Source organism: Lipotes vexillifer, unplaced genomic scaffold, assembly GCF_000442215.2.
Source record: "Lipotes vexillifer unplaced genomic scaffold, Lipotes_vexillifer_v1.1 scaffold335, whole genome shotgun sequence".
NCBI lineage: Eukaryota > Metazoa > Chordata > Mammalia > Artiodactyla > Lipotidae > Lipotes > Lipotes vexillifer.
The window spans coordinates 1,106,147-1,128,021 of NW_006781329.1; the positions used below are offsets into that span (position 1 = coordinate 1,106,147).

Below are 21,875 nucleotides of genomic sequence, written 5' to 3' on the forward strand. Positions count from 1 at the left end.
TGCTTAAAATCTTAAATAAAGCCTTGATGCTATAGTCCTAAAATATTCTATAATGCAAGACTGCATAAGAATCAGTCATTTTCATTACATTGTCCATCTTCATCTGTGATATTCATTTATTTGACAAGTAATTATTAGCTACAAGATTTGTGCTATGTGTTGATTGTATAGTGATAAATGAAATGTATACAGTCTCTGCCCTCATTGAGCTTACAGTATTATAAGGAAGACAGAAAAATAGCAAGTAAACAAATAATTGTCAAATGGGAAGGATTATTTCTAAATATTGACAGGATGTTGAGATAAAGAATAAGAGTGATAGTACTGGATAGGAAAAATGGGCTTATATAAGAGAATGATTCAGGAAGGACTGACTAAGGAAGTGGCATTTAAACTGAAACCTACAAGATGAAAAAGAGATAGCTATGAGAGGAGCTAGTTAAGAAGGAACAGCACGTACAAAACCTACCATATGTTGAAGAAATTGAAAGGAGGCTCTTGTGGCAGTGAAAGAGTGGTATGAATAAGGAGACAGAGGGATACAGGCCCCAGACTGCAAGATCTTATAGGCCAAAGTAAGGTTCTTGTATTTTATTCAAAGTGAAGTGTCCAGCCATTGGAGGATTTTAAGTAAGGAAGTTACATGGTCTGGTTTATGTTGAAAAGATCACTCTTGCTCTTGTATGGAGAACAGGTTGCAAGAGATTACCAAAGAAAGCAGAGAGCTAGTTAGAAGGATGTTGCAGTAAGTCAGGCAAGACATTATGGTACCACGAACTATTATGGAAAGAAGCAGGCAGATTCAAGATATATTTTGGAAGCAGAATCAACAGGATTTGCCGACAAATTGGATGACTCCTACTTTTTTTCTTGAGCAAAGGAGCAGAGGTAGTTTCATTTGTTGAGTTGGGCAAGATTTAGGGGGAGAGATATATGATAGGGAAGGGAGTAAAGAGATGAATAGTGAAAGATTTCAATTTTGAAAATGTTAAATTTGAGACACCTGTGAGACATCCCAATGGAGATGTAGAACACGCAACTGGATGTAGGTGACTGAAGTTTGGAAGAACATGCAGTCTCACAGACACAAATTTGGGAACTGTCAGCACACAAATGGTATTTAAGGCCATGGAAATGAATTACAGCATCTAAGTAAAGAGTGGACAGAGAAAAGAAATTTAGCAAGTAGAGGATTAAAAGCCAGGAAAGGGGATGAAAAAGTAATGAAAAAGCCAAAGAGATGAGATAAAAACCAAGAGAGAGACAGATGTCATACATGAAAGTGTTTTGTAAAAGGGAAATAGGAACAGTATTGAAATCTATAGAGACATAAGTAAATTGAAGAGTAAAAATATAAGGGTCCACTGCATGTGGCATCATGGAGAGAACTGCTCTCCTTGACAGTAGTTTCAGCAGAAGCCGTATTGAGGCAGGCGGGAAGAAGAAAGGGCAAGCAGAAGCCGGTGAGTTTGTACAACTTGACACTGGAGGGTGATGATATTCTCAGCTGAGAGCTCTAAATTCCCTGAAATATAAAGCAAGGTTTTCAGCTTCAAGTGGAAGGGGCATGATAAAAAGTTACAAAATAGTCCTGATTGCGGTTGGAGACAGAAGCATTATAGTAGAATTGCCAGACTTGAGCACCCATTTGAGGTTGGAGATCATGTTTATCATGACTCCAGTCTGCCCAGCTGTGTGTGGTTATTTCCCAGAACACATAGTTATTGGCACCACAGAGAAGGCAGATGAATCAGTTCTTCAATGGTTGGATTTGAGGAAGAGAGGAACAAGGAAGTTATGGGAGTTGTATGGGAGTCATTGGGACAATGAATAATGGAATTTGAGTCTCATAAGAAGAAAGTATAGCATAGAAGAGACTGTTGTGGATAGAAAGAAGTGATACGTGTAATGGATTAGAAGGCTGACACCAGAGGAATCCTTGCTTCTGGGCAGATATTTAAGCAAGTGAGTGAGAAGGATAGGAGAGATAATATAAGAATAGAATTCAATGTGTGGAGGGGAGTCATATCTGGTGACGACAGTGGCCAGGGATTTACCACTGCAGTGACAGAAAAAAATGGTCACTGGCAATGAAGAGATGAAAAAATTGGATATCAAAGCCTCCAGGGAGCTGGATGGGTCATTTGCAAGGATATTGAAACCACCTAGAATGGTGACAAAGATTAGGCTGGAAAGTAAAAACATTAAGACTTCAAGAATTCAGGAATGTTACGTGAAGGCTGTTCGATGACAGCATTCTTCAACATTATCTCTAACAAGATCAATGGTTTTTAATGTGTTTTCATACACATTCTTACTTAATTTTCATTACAACTTTATGAAGCAGGTAGCCTTGATAATATTATTACCATTTCATAATAAGAGAAAAAAATTGAGTCTCAGAAAAACTACAAATATATTAGAAGCAGTTAAAAGGAGGCACATGGTAAAGAGAAACAATTTATTGTCTTCTATTTTATATTAAATTCAAATTTATGAAATAAATTGAGGATAATTTATTAAATATTTAAAAGCATTCTTTTTAAGGCTTCCTTTTCAATGGCACCTTTCCAAAGTACATTTTAAATTTCTCTGTATACAAAAATTTCAATTTTCATATTTTTATCAGAAGTATAGACTCTGCAAAGTAAGATAAAGCACCAGGCAAAGGAGTAATCTGATCATTTCCCTTTTATAATATGGTTAGAGCATTTAAAACAATCCATGCTGAGATAAAATTATCATAAAATTTAAGAAAAATTATTATTAAAACTCTATTTCTGAAGAATTATAAATAAGAAAAGGAAAAGGATAGATGTGAGTTTATTGTTATTATTGTGCGTAAATGTGAATTTTTGCAATTTGGCAATAGGGAATAGCACATGTGTATAATATATAATACTTCTTACAATTAAAAAAAAACAGTGGGGGGAAGAAAGATTATTTTCCTCTCTATTTAAAAAATAATTTGTTTTCTCAGGCTAAACTACTCTGGATTTTCCTACCTGTTTAAGCATATGCAAATTAGGCAAAACACTTAACTGCACTTTATTGTGCTTCATTTTAACTTAGATCAGAAAAATTTTAATCAAAGCAGTACTGAGGCTTTAGGGGAAACTTAATTGTAGGAATGTTTGTAGTAATCTTAACTGGTCAAAATATATGCACTTCTTCATATTCAAAATCAGTTATTACTAGCTACTCTAGCAAATAAGTGATAATTTTATCCCATTTTTCAGGTGAACAAATACAAATGTTAAATGGCTTGCCCAGGGGCACAAATTGAATCAGTAGCAGAAGTAGGATTATAACTCCGAACTACTGACTCAAAGCTTAGTCCAATGAGCCATGCGTTTCTCAAGTAGTAAGCATATTAATTGTCCCTCCAAGCAGGAAACAGAGCTCTAAGTGGAGCATGTTCCATCCAGAAGACCTATGCTACATAGTAGAGAGACCTACTTCTCTCACTTAAAAAAAAAAATTACCCACCAAACTGTCAATCTCATCTTTTTGTAAGGAGGAAATATATGTTATATATTCAAAAAGTAGTGCAAAATATATGTCATTAAAAGGTACTAAATTTTGTACTTGTAAAACCAAAAAGACGTTTTAATTTTATCTTTCAATCCTGACATTAGACCTGGGATACACAGAACAGTGAATCTTCAATATTAGATAAAAACCTACGTAATTCAGGAATCCACTTTCCCTTTGTGATTTAGGCTAATCATAGAAAAAAAGCAACTGTACAAAGCTTTCCTGACTCATTTTTCTTACTTCAAGTCCACCCAGGTACATAATTTTTCTGACTCAATTTTAACTCTGCAGTTTTAAAACCACAAATAAGAAGACTATGTTGAAAGTAGAGATTAAAGAAAATTGCAAATTGAAAGTAAATGGTTCAACTTCCACTTCTGGCTATGATAGAATAGCTTATACTACTTTAACTCTCCTATTGAGAACAACTATTTAAAAGTATATACAACAATTGTTTGAAGTCACTAGACAGGAACTAAGGAAGCCAGCACTGGAGGGACCAAGATCCCAGAGAGGAGAAAACTATAATAAATTGAGCTCCACATTCACCTCAAATGTTCACTTATATATTTGCAGATTCATGGCATGGATAGGTAATACAGGCTAAGAAAGTGTCAGCCTGGGCTTATAGCAGTCTCACTGGAGTAGGGAGACAGATGTTAAAGCTTGAGTGTAACAGGGTGATTAGGATTTGAAAGACTAAGATCCAGAAGTTGAAAAAATTACAGAGGAGGAAGCCCAGACTTCTGTGTGATTTCCCCTTACGGCGTGTGCTGACTCTTAAACCATGCAGGGTAAAATGCAGAGAAACTAAGTGTAAAGGAACAGCTTGGAGGTTAAAGCGTGAGCAGAGATTTTTGGCAGTCTTGGAGACCTTGGGAGACAAAGATGAAAGTTTAGAGACCATCAAGGTGCAAGAGCCCAAGTAAACACCTCGGGATTTCATAAGAGAACCTAAGAAGTCTACTCCTTAAAAATTAAAGGCTATGCTTTAAGAGTTAGAACAAACTGGAAATTGATGATGCTAAAAGTCTGAAATCCAGCATCCACTGGAGTAATGTAATAAGTCCATACATTACATGACTGGGGCATATTAAATCCTTTCTGGAAAAAGATAACTTTATGCAGTGTCTGCAATTTTTTTACACACAATGTTCAGCATACAATTTAAAAATTATCAAGTATATAAAAAACAAGACCAAATGGAAATGCTAGAACCAGAAATTACAAGAACTAAAACAAATTGAAAGATGAGTTTTTAATGGATTAGGCATATTAGAAAGAAGGATAGTGAGCTAAGAGAGAAGGCTGTCAAAAATATTCAAATTTAAATATAGAGATCGAAAGAGGTAGAAAATACAGGAGAATAAGAGCTATGTGGAAAAGAGTTTAAAAGTCTGATATACCTGTACTTGGAGTCCCAGAAGGATAGAATTGCATGAATTGAACAAAAGCAACATTTCAAATACTATTGGCAACTACTTTTAGAAAACTGATGAAAGACAGGAAGTCATAAATTCAAGAAGCTCCACAACACCACAGGAGAAATACAAGGAAGCTATACCCAGAGCATCATAATCAAACATCTGAAAAACAATGATAAAAATAAATGTTGAAAGTAGTCAGAGAAAAAATATAGGTATACATTACTTTCAAAGGAGCAAAAATAAGATTTAGGTCTGACTTTTTGATACAAACTATGGAATCCAGAAGACAATGGAATGTCATCTTTAAAGTTCTGAAAGAACATAATTCCCAACCCAAAATTCTATACTCACAAAATATCCATCAGAAAAGAATGTGAAATAAATACACTTTCAGACAAACAAAAGCAGAGAGAATTTGCTGCTAACAGATCTATAGTAAAAAAAACTCTAAAGGAATTTTTTTCAGGTTTACACATGGAACTGCAGGAAAAAAATTAAGAACACAGGAAAGGGTAAATTAGTAAATCTATACAAATAATAGTAGTAATGCATTATTGGATTTAAAATATATGCAGGGGCTTCCCTGGTGGCGCAGTGGTTGAGAGTCCGCCTGCCGATGGAGGGGAGGCGGGTTCGTGCCCTGGTCCGGGAAGATCCTACATGCTGCAGAGCAGCTGGGCCCATGAGCCATGGCCGCTGAGCCTGCACGTCCAGAGCCTGTGCTCTGCATCCGAGAAGTGTAAATGTACTAATTTAAGGTAGACTGTAACAAGCAAAGGATGAATGTTGGAATCTCTTATTTATGATAACCAACAAAATAACAAATATATAACTAATAATCTAATAGATGTGGCAAATGGAATAATAAACACTTGATTAATCTGAAAGATGATGGTATAATAGGAAACATATAGTAAGAAGGTAGATTTAAATCCAAATATAGCAATAATTACACTTAGTTGGATTAATACTCCAATTAAATGAAAAAGATGGTCAAAGTGGACAGAAAACCAATAACCAACTGTATGCACCTTATGAGATACACCTGAAATATAAGGACTCTTAAATGTATAAAGTAATAGTTATGAAAAATATAATATGAAATAATAACCAAAAGAAAACAATGTAGTTATACTTATACCAGGCAAAGAAACTCTAGGGCAAAAAGTATTACTAGAGAAAAAAATGAGTGCTTCATAATGATAAAGGGATCAACAAGATTACAAACTTAAATTTTAATATAACTTACATAATAATAAAGTCTTAAATATGTAAATAATGATATTACAGATAAAAAAGTTTCAGTAGTTTGTGTCTTTCTAGTATTAATACTTTGCTCATTTCATCTTGGTTGTCTAATTTGTTGACATACAGTGTTCATAGTATTCCATTATAATCTTTCCTATTTCTGTAAGATTGGTACAAATGGCCCATTTTTCATTTCTAATTTTAGTAATTTGAGTCTTCTTTCTCAGTTCTTTTTCTCTCTTCTTTTTTTCGATCAATCTAGCTAAAGGATTGCCAATTTTTTGATATTTTCAAATAATTGATCTTTAGTTTTGTTGTTTTTTCTCTATTTTTTTCCCTACTTTATTTATTTCCTCTCTAATCTTTGTTTTTCCTTCCTGCTTGTTTTGGATTTAGTTTGCTTTTCTTTTTCTAGTTTCTTAAGGTGGAAGTTTTGGCTATTTGAAATATTTCTTCTTTTTTAATCTAGGCATTTATAACTGTAAATTTTTCTTTGAGCACTTCTTTCACTGTATGCCATAAGTTTTAGCATGTTGTGTTTTCATTTTCATTCATCTCAAAGTATATTCTAATTTTCCTTGTGATTTTTTTTTTTCTTTTTTTCTTTTTTTTTTTTTTTCTTGCGTTATGCGGGCCTCTCACTGTCGTGGCCTCTCCCATTTGCGGAGCACAGGCTCCGGACGCGCAGGCTCAGTGGCCATGGCTCACGGGCCCAGCCGCTCCGCGGCATGTGGGATCTTCCCGAAACGGGGCACGAACCCGCGTCTCCTGCATCGGCAGGCGGACTCTCAAGCACTGCGCCACCAGGGAAGCCCCCTTGTGATTTTTTGATCCATTTATTATTTAGGAGTGTGTTGTTCAATTTTCACATATTTATGAGCTTCTCAAATTTCCTTGTTATTGATTTTTAATATTATTACATTGTGGCCAAAGGACACATATTGTATGATTTCAATCATTTTAAATTTATTGTGGCTTCTTTTATGGCCTAACATATGGTCTATCCTAGAGAATTATTCCACATGCACTTGAGAAGAATGTGAATTCTGCTGTTGTTGGGTGGAGTGCTCTATAGATGTACTTTAGGCCTAGTTGTCTTATACTGTCATGCACTTTTCAATTTTCTTGTTGATCTCTCTCCATTATTGAAAGTAGGATATCGCTGTCTCAAACTGTTTTTTTTTTTTAATTTTTTATTGGAGTATAGTTGATTTACAATGCTGTGCCAGTTTCAGGCATAGAGCAAAGTGAATCAGTTACAAACATCTACTCTTTTTTTTTTTTAAGATTCTTTTCCCATATAGGCCATTACAGAGTATTGAGTAGAGTTCCCTGTGCTATACAGCAGGTTCTTATTAGTTATCTGTTTTATATATAGTAGTGTGTATATGTCAATCCCAATCTCCCAATTTACCCCTCCCCCCCATCCTCTGGTAACCATAAGTTTGTTTTCTACATCTGCAACTCTACTCTGTCAAACTGTTGTTTTTGAATTGTCTGCTTCTTTCTTGAATTCCACAAGTTTTTTCTTCATGTATTTTGGAGCTCTGCTGTGCGGTGCATATATATTTAAAATTGTTATGCCATTCTGAGGGATTGACTCATTTATTATTATAAAATGCCCTTCTTTGTCTCTAGTAACTGTTTTTGTCTTAAAATCTACTTTGTTGGATATTAGTATAGCCACTCTAGGTCTCTTTTGGTTACTAGGTCTCTTTGGTTACAGTAACCAAAGAGATTTTTTTCCTATTCTTTTACTTTCAACCTTTTAATTCTTTGAATCACACATGTGTCTTTTATAGACAGCATATAGTTGGATCATTTTTTAAAAATTCATTTTGCCGATATCATCTTGATTCAAATGCTTAATTCATTCACATTTAATGTAATTACTGGTAAGGTAGGATTTCATTTACCTTTTTGTTTTTTGTGTTCTATGTCTTATGCCTTTTTTCCCTTTCTGTATTCTTTTTTGTTAGATATTTCCTAGTGTACTACTTTAATTCCCTTGTTGTTTATTCTATTACATTATTTTGAGGTTTTTTTGGGGTTTTTTTGGTGGTTTCCCTGGGAATTACAATTAGCATACTAACTTAAAACAATCTACTTCAGATTATTACCAACTTAATTTCAATAATGTATAAAAATTTTGCTCCACTATAGTTCATTTTCCCACCCCAACTTTTGTGCTATTATTGTCATACAAATTATATTTGTATATATTAAGTCCATCAATGTGGTTTTATAATTTATGTGTATATCTTTTAATTCATACAGGGAAATAAAAGCATTACAAACAAAAATACATTTTTAATCTTTGTTTTTTGACAGTTTGACAGTATGATTTGTCTGTGTAAAGGGGTTAATCTCTTTATGTTTAACACACTTTGGGTTTGTTGAGCTTCCTGGACCTATAGATTAATATTTTGTATCAAATTTGGAAAAGGTTTGGTCATTGTTTCTTTAAATATTTTTTGTATCTCTTTCTCTCTTCTTCTGAGACTCCTATTATGCATATGTTGGTATTATTGATGGTGTTCCACAGATCTCTGAGGCTCTGTCCATTTTTCTTCATTAAGAAAAAAATTTCTGTTTCTCAGACTGGACAATTTCTATTTGACCTATCTTCAAGTTTGCCCATTCTTATTCTGTCAGCTCAAATCTGACCTTGAGCCCCTCTGGTGAAATTTTCATTTTGTTTATTGTATTTTTCAATTCCAAATTTTCTAATTGGCATATATATATATATATATATATATATATATATAATTTCTATCTTTTTGTGAAATTCTCTATTTGGTGAGCCATCTTTCTCATACATTAATTCTTTAGCTATGATTTCCTTTCATTCTTTAAACATGTTTATGGTAGCTGATTTAAATTCTTTACCTAGTAAGATTTACATCTGAGATTCCTCAGAGGTAGTTTCCATTAACTGCTTTTTTCCCCTGTGTATTGGCCATACTTTCCTGTCCTAGCAAGTCTTGTAATTTGTTTTGCTGTTGTTGAAAACTGGAGTTTATATAATATAATGTGCTAACTTCATAAATTAAAATCCCCTCCTTCCAGGGTTTAGTGTTGTTGGTGTTTGTTGTTGTTATCATTCCCTAGTTAATCTCTTTAAGTGTGTTGAAACAACGTGTCCAAGATTTTTCTAAGAGGATCTGTGTGTGTTTGTGTTGGGGCATGCCTTCAGTGCTCTGGCATTTTATGTCTGCCTTAGCCTTCATTTCCTATTTGCACAGGGCCTCTGGTTGTGCTAGAGGTGAGAGAATAGGGCCTTCCCTGGTCTTTCTGGGGCATGCACACAGTCGTGCACGTGCATGTGGCCTTCTAGATACCCAGGAATATGTTGGAGCTTTCCAAAGCCCACTATGGACATCTATTTTCCAGAGTTCGCCTTTACATTTTTTGGCAAGCCACTTATTTTTCTCAAATGGTATCTCTGTTTTAAACAGCTATGATGTTAAACAATTGCTGCTGAATGTTTTTGACAGTGCCCTGGGGATAGAGCTCTCCTCACCAAGCAAACTCTGGGTTAGTCAAAATAAAGACAAGCCTCATGAATGGGGCTTTTCCAGGAAGCTTCCAGACAGGTCAAATAATGACAATTGACTGAGGACTTTGGGGAATTCCAAATCCATTCTGCCCTCTTCAGTGTCTACTAGGGTGCTTTTCACAGCTACTGTGGTGTGAGGCTGCTTATTTTCAAGGCTACCATGGATCTGGGGAGAGGGCAATCAAAATAGGGCAAGTTAAAATGTCACAAAGCTCACTGTTTTATCAAAATTCAATAGTTTTTCTTGAATAAATGCTCTTCAGATTGCTGTAAATCTTTGGTTTATTTCCAGACGTCTGAAGAATTTGATTTTGCCAATTTTTAATAGTGTTCTCATTGCTTTTATAGGAGAGGAGATTTTCAGAGTGCCATTCCAAAAGTGCTTCTGTATTCTTAAAGTGAAAATGTACAGCAATAAAAATAATGAACAACTGCTTCATACAACCACAACTATGACTCTCACAGAAATAAGGTTGAGCCAAAGAAGCCAGACACAAAGAGTACATACCATATGATTTCATTTATATGAACTTCCAAAACAGTTAAAATAAGTCTATAGTGATTAAATTCAGAATAGTGGTTATCTTTGGGATAGTTAACTGGAATGAGGCATGAGGAAATATCCTAGGATGTTCGTATTATTCTTTATTATCTTGACTTGGATGGTGGTTACATGGGTGTATTCATTTACTAAAATTCTTTGAGCAATGCACTTTGTGAAATTTACTGTATGAATTTATACTCTCATAAAAACTTAAAAAATAAATAAAAGTAAATGGTTAACCTCAGGCCCTTCTTTAATTCTTAGATATAGATTCCCTTGCAGAGTTTTATGCAAAGAGTAAAAGGTTTCATATTCAGAGTTAAGAGATTCATATATGTGCCACTGAGATATAGGAATGATTTGTTTTTAATACTATTGTTTATACTAATAACAGAAGCCTATATGTCTGCAATGCTCTATAGTTCTTAAATTGCTTTCACATATCTTATCATCTGTACAGCTCTTGAAGTTGGAGGTCAAATGTTATATTATCCCTTGAGTAGACTCAGTTGTAGAGTCAGAATTTGTGAATAGCAGAGTAAAAATGGATACTTTTCATGTATTATTATTAGATGATTATGCTTCTTTACCACACTTACACTTTTTTTAGAATATTGATAGTCACCAACTTATCAATATTAGATTGGTGCCCAAGGTTTTAGAATTCTCTATTAAATCATTCTTAAAAGATGATACTAATCCTTGATTTTTTAGGTAATCTCCGGATTCTAGGAATAGACAGAATTTTAAACCTCCTCTTTTAAGTCTCTCTGTGAGATACAAGGGTATTTGTCATTCAGCTTAAACATACCTTATGATGAGATTTCACAATGCTAATTCATTAAAATATCACATACTTTTTACAATAAGGAAGTTGTCCCATGATTATACTAAGTCTCTGTTTCTGCAGCCTGCTCTTTTTCAGCCTTCTACTCAAACATAGAATGATTGATCACAATCTATGATTTCTTTCTAGATATTTGAGGAATATTAAGACCTATCCTCACATTAATGATCTTTTCCCTACTTCATTTAGGCTTTCCTCCTGTCATTTACTAAACATTCATATATTGGTTGAACTTCTCCCTGTCAGGAAGAAAGGGAGAAGTAATTGTCATTCTATCTATGCTATGAAGTTTTATTCTAGAAAACAGTACTCTGATTAAGACCTGGTCAGTGATCAATATAAAGGTTTTGTTATTATTTTTATTGTTTCAGTTATATCATGATTACCAGATAATATTCTGCCTGTTTATGTAAATTTCTAACATCTATTTCTCTTATTTAGGTTATTTAATCTGCATTTGTCCCCATTAAAGGTCATGAGATTTGTGAAGATGACTTAGAATTTAATCATGTTTTCTTAAGTAATAGGCATGCCAGCTAACTTTGCATCTTTGGCTAGTTTAATAAGTATATTCTCAACATAAATTCTGAAATCACAAATGAGAATAATAAATAAAGCAGGACTTACAAAGCTGCTATGCATTTGTGGATAGCTATTAGAAAGCCTTAATTTGCTTTTCAGGCAAATGAACAATAGCACACAAGTGAGAAAGTGCTATTTATAAAGAGAATAAGGGGCTATAGAAATTTATTTATGCTTTGGCAATTAAGTTCCAAATGGCTGATGAAATGCCACTCTCAGATCCCAAACAGAAATCAACTTTAGCTGGATCTTCTCTGCCCCTCATTTTGAGCAAAAGGCTTACCTTCTCAATCACTTAAAAATGCAAGGGGGGGAGAGATTTCTCCTCCAAATATCTCTCTACAGCCTGATACCCTTTTCCCTCTCTGGAGCATACCTTTCCCATCATATCTACCAAAATACAGTATATACAATCTGTTCAGTTCCATGTCTGATATTAGTATCCTTTTGGACAAGTTTAAGAAAAAACTATAGATAGATGAAGTTACTGGTTAAGATATTGCTTCATTAGCTCAGTACAGCCTGAAAACAGTAAGCCGTCTCTCTTAAGCAATCTCAGTTCTTTCATTTTCTGTTCTCTCCTTGAGTCCAAACCCTTGAAATCACTGCCTTTTCTTTCTAGTTCAGTCTACCCCCATTCTCAAGCTGAGGGCAGATAAACCTTTTTGGAAAACCATACCGTTGAAGGTGCAGGGTCCTTTTCTGCCTGGATCAGTTTCAGGCGAAAGCTGAAGTTCTTGTAGGCATCTGAATGTTCAGTCTGTCCAGGGTCACTGGGATCAAACCCACAGAAATCCCATGATCAGGCTTCCTTCCTTTATTCTGGATGTGTGATAACATGCAGAGATTGCCTGAGCGCAGCTTTTCATTATCAGCCCTTCCTGAGTTTGTTCTTCACCTTCTTTTTTCATGTTCTTTACCATCTGAACCTAGAGTTTCTTAAAACCTTACTTCTTCCTAGCACCCCTGTGTAATCCACACTATGTTCCCCTCTTTCTTCCTCTAAACATATACAAACAATATCAATGACCTACCTGAGTGGCCCCCAGTTTCCAGCATTCAGGGATTACCACCACTTTGCTATTACCTCTCTACTTTTCTCATCAAATTATTAAATACTGTAAAGTAATAGTATATTTCACCTCAATTATACTTTAATCTCTCTCTCTGGACATAGATCCAATTTGGGGGATGATGACAAGGGTAATTTAGAGGATATCTGATAAGATGTACCACAGCAAAAGAGATTGAGAATGTACTTTAAGCTTTACTTATTTTACTTTTTTTGTTATAGAAAATGTTCAAAATATACCAAAGTAGAGGAATACTATATTGAACTCTCAGGTATCCATCACCCAATTTCTACAATTATCAGTTATTTTTTTAAATATATTTTTGGCCACTGTATCATATTAAAATTGCTTTCTCAAAGATTATTATCCCCAATGACCAAACTATTTTTTATTCTAAATCTGGTCCTGAAACCAAACTAAAACACAGGAAAAAAAGAGGAAAAAAAGAAAAACAAACGAACTGAATACAGAGGGATATCTCTTTTATATTATCTTTACCAGATAAAGCAAGTTGCAACATAAAATGTCTTATAAATTCTCCCTTGAAACAATGGCTGAAGGGAATTCGAGATTATTGGAGTTTGCTTGTCTTTTATCACACTAGTGTTGTCATAGTTACCCTACAATGTATTCTTCAATGAAACCTCTGGACAAAAGATAGAATCAGTTTCAATCTAGGCAGGTTAGGGTCTGGGGATATCTATTTATGAGGAAGTATTAACAGCTGCAGCATCTCATCAATAAGAGGGAAGAAGTTTTCAAAGAGCTAAAGTAGTCTGGTCTATACCACCTCTAGGTAATGGAAGAATCTGACAAAGCTACAAAGAGTAGTTAGCCATCACTGTATTTCCAGTGATTCACATGATGACAGTGAATCAAATGATATTTAGTGGAAACCTGTCATGAGGATAGTTTCCTTAATATCTTTATTGATGAGATAAAAGAATTCAGAGCATACTGTTAGACTCATAGTGAACTGAATTAGGTGGTTTGCTAATATCCTAGGGCCCAGAGAGAAATGACCTTGAAAGTTGGTAAAATGTTAGTCTGAAAACAGGGTGTGGAATCAGAGGTGACAAATAGAAGGTGAGGTTTAAGTACAAAGAAACTCCCATAAATTCAGTTTGAAAGATAATTCTTCCACTATGCTTTTCATTTGATGGACTTGCACTAAAACAATGTATCCATATGGATCTTTAAAAAAAACTTTAAAATTCTGTATACAAAATGGAGGAGTCTCCAAGATTGATGGCACAATCAACAAAAGTAGAGAAAATTTTAGCTTACAAAATAAGATTTAAAAGGTGTAAAGTATGTTCTGAAGAATGCTATGGTCTGAATGTGTGTGTCCCCCACAAATTCATATGATGAAATCCTAACCACCAAAGGTGACTGTATTAGGAGGTGGACTGTATGGGGGGTCTTAAGTCATGAGGGTGGAGCCCTCATGAATGGCATTAGTATCCTTATAAAAGAGGTTCCAGAGATATCCCTAGCCTCTTCCACCATGTGAGGATACAATGTAAAGTCTGTGACCCAAAAAGGGCCCTTGATCAGCCAGGCTGGCACCCTGATCTCGGACTTCCAGGCTCCAGAACTATGAGAAATAAATTTCTGTTGTTTATAAGCTACCCAGTCTGTGGCATTTTGTTATAGCAGCCTGGGCAGACTAAGAGAAGGAAAATACTGAATGGTCTATTTTGGTGGGGTTTTTTTTTTTTTTTTTTTTTTTGGTATGTTTAGAAAAGATTAAAAAGAAGAGAAAGATTTAAAGGAGCACACATTCTATTTGGGCATAATTCCCTTACTCTTAGGTAAAGGAACAAAAATAAGTACAAAATGTATTCTACTTAGTTCTCTTTCCAAAGTGTAGCTTTGACGGTGTACTTTTTAGTAGAAAGAGTCCACTGGCAATGAAGAAGATAGTTTTATTTATTTACTTATTGATTTGGTGGGTTTTTGGTTTTTTTAATTGAATCATAATTGACATATAATATTATATTAGTTTCAGGCATACAACATAGTGATTTCATATTTTTATATATCATGAAATGATCACCGTTAAGTCTAGTAACCATTTGTTACCATACAAAGTTATTATAATATCATTGACTATATTCCCTATGCTGTACATTACATCCCCATAACTTATTTATTTTATAACAAGAAGTTTGTACCTATTAATCCCTCTGACCTATTTCACCCATCCTTTGCCCCCTCTCCTCTGGCAGCCATAGGTTTGTTTTCTATATATATGAGTCTGTTTCTGTTTTGTTCTTTTGTTTTGTTTTTAGATTCCACATATAAGTGAAATTATACAGTATTTGTCTTACTGTGTCTGACTTAACTTCAACTAGAATAATACCCTCTAGGTCTATCCTAGTTATTGCAAATGGCATGAATTCTTTCTTTTTTTTACTGTTGAATAGTATTCCATTGTATATATACCACATCTTCTTTATCCATTCATCTATTGGTGAACACTTAAGTTGTTTCCATATCTTGGCTATGGTAAACAATGCTGCAATGAACATGGGAGTACATATCTTTTTGAATTAGTGTTTTTGTTTTCTTCAGATAAATACCAAGAGCTGGAATTGCTGGATCATATGATAGTCATATTTTTAATACAACTCAGTACTGTTTTCCATAGAGGCCACACTAACTTACATTCCCACCAACAGTGCATGAGGGTTCCCTTTTCTTCACATCCTCCTCAATAATTGTTATTTGTTGTCTTTTTGATAATAGCCATTCTGACGAGTGCAGTGTGAAGGTGTGAAGTGGTATCTCATTGTAGGTTTTGTTTGTGTTTCCCTGATTATTAGTTACGTTGAGTATCTTTTCATGTGCCTGTTGACCATCTGTCTGTCTTCTTTGGAAAAATGTTTATTCAGGTCCTCTGCCCATTTTTCAATTGGGTTTTGTTTTTTGTTTTTGTTTTTGTTTAGATATTGAGCTGTATCAGTTCTGTATATATTTTGGATATCAATCCCTTACAGGATATATCGTTTGCAATTATCTTCTCCCATTCAATAGGTTGCCTTTTTGTTTTGTTGATGGTTTCTTTTGCTGTGCAAAAGTTTTTTAGTTTGATGTAGTCACATTTGTTTACTGTTGCTAGAAGATAGTTTTAACTGACCTTTCAGTCTCGCCAGCAGCAAATGGTTGCTTATGACTAGGGCCCTAAAGGAATAGCTTCTCTGGGGTGGCACAGTCTTTCCCTGTCCTGTACCCTAAAATGTCATATGTTCACATATAGTTCAAAATTTTCAAAATATGTAAAAAGGAACACAGTGAAAAGTTTTGCTCTCACCCTGTCCACCATTTACATAGCTCTCTCACACACACATACAGAGAGTGCCATAATCAGTTATTATTTTCTTATATGTTCTTGCAGAGTTTCTTTATACATCTTTTTTTTAAAAAGTAGCATACAACATATCCTGTTTTATCGATTACTATTTTTGTTTTGCTTTTAACAATACATCTACATATTAATGATCAATACTAGAGAGATCCTCACTTTTTTAAAGCCACTGTGCAGTACTTTACACTGTAAATGTTCAATGACTTTTTAACCATTCTCCTATTGATGAGCATGTGAGTTGTTTCTAGTTTTTATTTCAAGCAATACAGGCCTGGATAATGTTACACATAATGTCATTTCACATGTGGGCAAATATATCTGTGGATAAATTCCTAGAAGTGCAATTGTGAGTCAATGGGTATATGCAGTTTCAATAAACCTTGCAAAATTTTCTTTCATCAGAGTTGTACCAATTTCAACTCTCCCTAATGTATGAGAGGGCCTGTTTTCCTATAAGCAATAAAATGTATTATCAAGCTCTTAGACCATTGCCAATCTGAAGAGTGATAATATCAGTGTAGTTTTAATATGTATTTCTTTTCTTATGAGTGGACGTGATCATCTACTTTTGTTTACAGGCCATTTAGATTTTCTTTCTATGACTTGAATATATATATCTCTGTCTATCTTTCTATTATATGGTTGGTCTTTTATTGGTATCTGGTAGTTCTTCATATGTTAGGGAGATTAGAATTTATCTGTGATGAGTTTCTCAGTTAGTAACTTACCTTTTGACCTTGTTTATAGTTTTATATGTCATTAAATTTATTTTCTTTCATGGATTCTAGATTTTGAGTCATAAGGACCTTCTGCACTGAAATACTAAAAAGGAACTTCCTGTGACTTCTTCTAATACTTATATGCTCTATTTTGTATGAACATCTTTCATTCATTTGAAATGTATCCTGGTTGTACTAGAGTATGGTGTGTGGTATGAATCCAACATCTTTTCTCCACAGGTAGTCTGTCATCATTTAGTGAGGTGTTTACCTCTTCACCACTGATTTGAAATGCTATATTTTTCATATATTGAATTGTGGTATGCATTTGGAATTATTTCTGGACTTTGTATAATATTCTATTCGTCATTTTATCTAATGATGAACCAGTACCACACTATTTGTGTCCAGGTTTTTATGTTTTACTATCTGATAGTGCTAATTTGCCCTCATTGCCCCTTTTTCTCCTCAGTTTTTCTGCCTATTTTTGAGTAATTATTTTTCCATATAAACTTTATGATCACTTTGCTTTGTTTCAAAAACCCCACTGTCAATATTTTTCTTATTGGGCTCATGTTGAAATTTTAAATTAACTCAGAAAGAATTGACATCTTTTTGGTATTTACCAACTAGGTACATCTTCCCTTTGTACAAAATTTTTTATATGTTTTCCAGTAGTGTTTTAACATTTCTTATTAAGTTTATTAATGTGCCTTTCATCTTTTTTCTTTTTTAAATGAGTACTTGAATCCATTATATATTCATGCCATTTGTTGTCTTTTGTGTATTAATTTTGTGCCCCACTACCTTGCTAAATAGCTTTTTGGTTGAATCTCTTCAGTTTTCTAGGTATATAATCATAATACTTAGCTGGATGAATCCTAATGGATGCTGTGGAGGAGGAGAAATTGGGCTTTTCAGTTTAGTGCATGGAAGTTCCTTCTGACAAATCTCAAGAATGACATATATGGACATATTATGGACTCTTTGATACTGTAGGCCAGACCAGGTAATGCCCGGTATTCAAAAGCTGTAGGATCGTTTTAGGAAGAATTTACTGGAATAAGAATTGTTTTCAAACAAATAATTCATTATTATCTTTTTGTTTTGTTTTGTTTTTTGTTTGGGGGGGGTTGCTGTACACGGGCCTCTCACTGTTGTGGCCTCTCCCATGGTGGAGCACAGGCTCTGGACACGCAGGCTCAGCGGCCGTGGCTCACGGGCCCAGCCGCTCCGCGGCATGTGGGATCTTCCCGGACCGGGGCACGAATCTGTGTCCCCTGCATCGGCAGGCAGACTCTCAACCACTGTGCCACCAGAGAAGCCCCCATTATTATCTTAATCTCAGTTATCATAATTGTCATCACATGTTACATGTAAATATAACTTGTATTGAAAAATTAACTAATATAAAGCTACCTATTTGTTACCACCATTGTTACTACCAAAAATTTCAAAGATATCTCTAGGATATCCATGTAAGGTTCAATGGAGTTTAACTCTAATACAATATGGCAAAGAAAAAAATCCAGTTGTATGCAACTAACTGTCCATCAGTCTTGCAGTAGAATTTGTGGTTAAGTAGCTTAAATGAGTTGCTTGGTTTGTGATGGGCACAGAAAATCCTCCTTGCTGAAGTTACTAAACCCTCCTCACCTAACAATGATATCCTCTGCTGATCTTCAGGGCATGGTGTCTCATCTGTTTAGTTTGGCCTTTTATTTGACTTTCATTGACTTTGTGGCCAAGCCTGTTTACTTTGTTTGATATGTTAACCCAAATATGTAGGTGAACTCAACCATTTAGTGATGGGCATGTAATTTTTAATAATAACACTTATTTTATTTGATAACAGAATAAAATTTTCACGAGTAAATGGAGAAGCAAATGTTTGACTTTTGAGTAATAGCTTGCTATCTTTTAGAGGAGTTGTCCAACTGTCTTTTGCTAGGAAACACAGACTTCTGGTTGCTGAATTCCTGCCAACTTTGTTTTTTTTGTATATACAATGTTCAACCTTAGATTAGATATATACAACTTAAGGTCTTCTTAAAGTGCTTGCTAGGATATTAGCACCTTTTAATGCTAGTTTCTGGAGAGCTGCAGCTGTCACCCAAGTCTTAGTACTGAGCTAGCCATAATAACATGAAATTTGGTGTGTTGAAGAATCTTCTCATTTGAGGTACATCACAAGTTGTCCATATTAGAAAAAATATACACAATCATACTGGGCTGTGTGCCAATGAATATAAAAGACGTGCAATAGAGGAACCAAAGATTGTGAATGTGTAGATTTGTACCTGTTGGCACTGAAATCCTGATTTGGTCTAGTAAATTCAACTTTATTGCCTTGTTTCTGCTTTGGTTGAATCTCAGTATTTTACCTCTCATCTACAAAATTCTCTAAAAATAAAGCCAAGATATAAAATGCTTTTAAAATCCTAAATAAGTTTTATATAAATTTCAGTTTTCTCTGAGACATTACTTCTAAAATAAAACCAGTGAAACTTCAGAACAAATAACTTGAAGAATTGACATCTTAAGTCATTATTCTGTGTGCACTGAGAGATGCTGGCACTTGGAATACTCTCATCATGCAAATCAAAACTACAATGAGATATCATCTCACACCGGTCAGAATGGCCATCATCAAAAAATCTAGAAACAATAAATGCTGGAGAGGGTGTGGAGAAAAGGGAACACTCTTGCACTGCTGGTGGGAATGTGAATTGGTACAGCCATTATGGAGAACAGTATGGAGGTTCCTTAAAAAACTACAAATAGAACTACCATATGACCTAGCAATCCACTACTGGGCATATACCCTGAGAAAACCATAATTCAAAAAGAGTCATGTACCAAAATGTTCATTGCAGCTCTATTTACAATAGCCAGGAGATGGAAGCAACCTAAGTGTCCATCATCGGATGAATGGATAAAGAAGATGTGGCACATGTATACAATGGAATATTACTCAGCCATAAAAAGAAACGAAATTGAGTTATTTGTAGTGAGGTGGATGCACCTAGAGTCTGTCATACAGAGTGAAATAAGTCAGAAAGAGAAAAATAAATACCGTATGCTAACATGTATATATGGAATCTAAGAAAAAAAAAAACGTCACGAAGAACCTAGGTGTAAGACGGGAATAAAGACACAGACCTACTAGAGAATGGACTTGAGGATATGGGGAGGGGGAAGGGTAAGCTGGGAAGAAGGGAGAGAGTGGCATGGACATATATACACTACCAAACGTAAAATAGATAGCGAGTGGGAAGCAGCCGCATAGCACAGGGAGATCAGCTCCATGCTTTGTGACCACCTAGAGGGGTGGGATAGGGAGGATGGGAGGGAGGGAGACGCAAGAGGGAAGAGATTTGGTAACATATGTATATGTATAACTGATTCACTTTGTTATAAAGCAGAAACTAACACACCATTGTAAAGCAATTATACTCCAATAAAGATGTTAAAGAAAAAAAATAGGGGGCTTCTTTCGGTTTTAAGTGTGAATTACTTATATAAATGTCCCTTTAGAATCTGTTTATGTAGAGACCATACGGGATGTTAGAAAATGTTTTCACTTATTTCACAGGCCTTTTGATTTGCTAATATACTTAAGTTTCAATATTCAAAAGTCATTCATGTAACCTTTTCTTTTATTGATGTGGTTTTGAAAAGTTTCAGGTACCTATGTGCAAATGCTTCTCAAGAACAGTTCCTTATCTCTGGGGTGTGCTATGACTTTTACCCTCTCTTGTCTTTTTCTGGATTATTTTTAAAACATAGGGGTTTTCAAACAGTGCATGTTTCAGAGAAATGAATAAGAAAGACTTGGAGAAGAGCAGAGGTAGAGACAAGCCCATGTTTCTTCACATGGCCAGCAGAAGGGCAAAGGAAGGCCTTCTCTACTATTTTATGATTGACCAAAATAAGAGAACACTTTAATAAAAAGGTCCCTAATTTTATTCCTGGAAGTCTTTGATTATCTCAGTCTTCTGGCCCAAACTGATAGCAAATCAACAAGCAAGAACTTGAAACAATTTCTCTTCTTTTTGCACAGTGGGAGTATGGGGCAGCTGGTAGGGTTAGGGAGTTGTTGTTTTTTTTTTATTTTTTATTTTAGCAGGTATTGTATATAAATTACGTTATTCCCACATCTTCTCAATTGTTTATTCCCTTTATAGGCCCTTTTCAGGCCCTTTTCCTCTCCTACTTGGCAAGATTTGGCTTTTCATCCAGAGATCTTTTTGCAACCCTTGTTCACTTTTAGCCTTGTGATAATCACCTTGCTGGGTTGAATGCCCACGTGAACCGTTGTGCCACTGGCTTCTCCTGCTGCACATGTTCAGTGTAGATGATACATTTCTTCCTGTAAACTTGAACTGCTTTGCCAATTTGCTGACCTTTGTAGTGTCCTCACACAACCTGAACGTCATCATCCTTTCAGATGGACATGGGTTGGACATTGTACTTCTGTCTCAGCTCTTTGGAAAGAGGGAAAGACATAACCTTCCTGCGAAAGTGGGAAAGTGAGTTGAAATGCTTTTTTATGGTTCTTGCTCTGGTCACAAGTCACAAAGGGATTGAACTTCATTTTGGCTGTTGCTGCTTCGGTAATGACCACAACAGGGAAGAGAAGATGGAGTTTTCAGAGAAGTTTCTCTAACTGTAATCTCTTCATCTGTTTGAGTGTGCAGTTCTGCCTTTCTAATCTCTGGTCAGCCTTTTGCCTGACCTACTCAGTGTTTTTCCTTTGAAAAGCTGGGATTTATAATTTTCACACACTTGGAATCCTAGTCAGGCATTTAGTTGCCCCTTTTAAAATTAAGGTTTGGTTTAACCTTTTTTGTTGCTGGTGCTGGTGGTAACTTTGTAAGTTTAAAGAGGCATGTTTTAGACATATTAGGAAGAGAATGGCCTCTGGAGTCAGACATGTCAGGGTCTGAACCTGTATTCCCCATGTACT

At 35.1% G+C, this 21,875-nt stretch overlaps 1 pseudogene; it reads right to left on the reverse strand.

The window, feature by feature from the left end:
- Positions 1-21,503, reverse strand: part of LOC103080940 (60S ribosomal protein L26 pseudogene) — a 26,134-nt pseudogene extending 4,631 nt beyond the window's left edge.
- Positions 21,504-21,875: the final 372 nt, after the last annotated feature.